This window comes from Eurosta solidaginis, chromosome X (genome assembly GCF_040869045.1).
Source record: "Eurosta solidaginis isolate ZX-2024a chromosome X, ASM4086904v1, whole genome shotgun sequence".
NCBI lineage: Eukaryota > Metazoa > Arthropoda > Insecta > Diptera > Tephritidae > Eurosta > Eurosta solidaginis.
In genome coordinates, this window is record NC_090324.1 from 90,579,600 (window position 1) to 90,582,244 (window position 2,645).

The 2,645-nt window shown below is 38.9% G+C and overlaps 1 pseudogene; it reads left to right on the forward strand.

The window, feature by feature from the left end:
- The first annotated feature begins 738 nt into the window (after window positions 1-738).
- On the forward strand, window positions 739-1,564 carry LOC137235052 (T-complex protein 1 subunit eta-like; annotated as a pseudogene).
- The last annotated feature ends 1,081 nt before the right edge of the window (window positions 1,565-2,645 follow it).

Genomic DNA, 2,645 nt, shown 5'->3' on the forward strand with positions numbered 1-2,645 from the left:
AATTGTTTGAGCGGAATATGTGCGTTAGTGCTTCTACAGCTTACACGTGGCGTAAGCGAAGCCTTCATAGTCGCCGTTGACGCACACAATGAATGATTTTTCGAGAAGGTGGGAGGCGGCACAAAATTCGGTTTAACATTTGAAATTATTGAAGGTGGTTTCCTGGACATTGACATCAAAATAACTGGGCCGGATAATAATGTTATACATGACAGTGAAATGGAATCTTATAATACAACAGCAACCGTATAATGTATGCTAATACAACTAATATAATTCAAATATTACTGATGAACATTTTTGTATTATTTTCTTTAGCAACCACCTGCACCTGGTACTGGTATATATCAACAGCCTATCAGATGCCAAATCCTATAAGCGTTATCATTGAAAATCAAAATAGTGCTGGTGGTGCTTTTATTACTAATTAGCAAGGTTTATTGCCACCATTGGTGACCACACAAATATGTGGTACAAGATCAGGGTAACTCCTCGCCACGTTACGTTAGGTATTGATATTCGAAATAAATTTTTTGTTTTGCAATTACATTGATCTTTCTCGTTTGCAGGTCCTCTTTGTATTGCATACCTGCAACAGCTGATTTATTAAAAACAGCAGCTTTTTCCTTTACACTTACCATCTCACCAACGGAACGCACGGTTGAGGGTGAATATGAGCCACCTATTGTAAATTTTGGTGAATTGGGTCCAATTATATGTAATCGTTCAAAGGCTCATATGCAATTTGTAGATGCTGGTCGTCGTTTCCAATGTCTTATGAGTAAAGTGGTAAAAAAAATCTTTCACTTTTTTACTCGTGTTCATTGATCCATATTTTTTCTCAACAGTGCCAACTGAATATTTCCAACATTTGGGCCACACCGGACAGCGTGTCGATAAATATGAACGTCCTGAACTTGTATTGTGTACATATGGGTTTTTGTGTAAAAAATTTTTGGGCACAGATAGCTCTCAATGTAAACCTCAACTCATATACATCATCAATTCCTCGCAATCAATTGTGGACGCTGAACGCACTACATTGGGTCCACGTAGTATGGACAAGCATATTGTTGATTCCAGTGGTAAGGCCACAATTTTAAATGACGGTGAAACCATTATGAAACTATTGGATATTGTGCATCCAGCCGTAAAACCCTAGTCGACATCGCCAAATCTCAAGATGCTGAGGTAAGTTTTTTGTTATATTAGAATGTGTAGAATAAAAATTTTTCTCTTATCAGGTCGGCGATGGCTCCACTTCAGTAGTGCTTTAAGCAGGTGAAGTCTTAAAACGAGTTAAACCATATGGTGAGGAAGGCATGCATGCACGTATCATCATTAAAGTTATACGTAAAGCATTACAATTATGCATGCCCAAAATATGGCATGGCTGTACATGTCGAAGCGCCAATCAAAGGAACAACAACGTGCTTTATTGGAAAAATGCGCTGTCAATGCAATGCCCTCCAAATTTATTCAACAACAAAAATATTTATTGTCTAAAATGGTTTTGGACGCTGTACTTTCCTTTGATGGACCCAAATTCATACAAAAAATATAAAATCGCATTATTAAATATAGAATTGGAATTGAAGGCTGAGTGTGATAATGCTGAAGTACGTGTTGATAATGTTCAAGAGTATCAGAAAATTGTTGATGCTGAATGGCGTATTCCGTACAATAAACTAGCTAAGTAAGGCGCCAATGTTGTGTTATCTAAACTACCAATTGGTGATGTTGCTACTCATTATTTTACAGATTGTGATATGTTCTGTGCTGTTCGTGTACCAGAAGGAGATTTGAAACGTACAATGAAAGCTGGTGGTGGTACTGCTATGACTACCGCTAATGATATTAATTCAAGTGTTTTGGGTCAATGTGATTAATTTGAAGAACGTAAAGTTGATGGTGAACGTTTCAACATTTTCCAAGGTTTGATGGTGGGTTTGACATTGATTTTATTTTCATAGTTTATAATTATTTAAAACTTGCGTTAATGCTAGAACATGTACATTGATTTTACGTGGCGGTGCCGAACAATTTTTGAAAGAAACTGAGCTTCGTTATGTGATGCTATAATGATTGTGCGGCGTATCACAGACATATTTAGCAGGCGAGGCTCTGCCGACCCTAATTTCCTCGTGGAACCAGGGGGTGGGGGCGAGATGCCTTAGAAGGTTTAATGTGATCATATTAATCGTTCCCGAGATGGTTGTTGTTGTTGTTGTAGCAGTGCTTCGCCCCGTCCAATAGGTCTGACCGATCACAAAATGTCATCAATGTCCTGTAACGGGAGTCCGAGGAAACTTGCTGTTTCAACAGGGTGGACCATAGTGATAGGGGTGGTAGAGGCGTTGGTTCCACATTACAATTGAAGAAAGGATTTGTGTCATGTGGGGACACATTGAAAGCAGGTATATTTTGTATGTCGGAATTGATTCTGGATAGGTAAGAGTTTAACCTGTTACAGTATCCAGATCGAAGTTGGGCTAGAGTGACTCGCGTTTTCTTAGGGAGTGTGCGTTCCTCTTCTGCAAGTTCAGAGTATTGTTCTTTGAGTACTTGATTCACCGGGCAATTCCTGACATAGAGGTCCGACGCCTATTTATGGAGTTCACCACGGACCTGCTTATGTTTTTTGG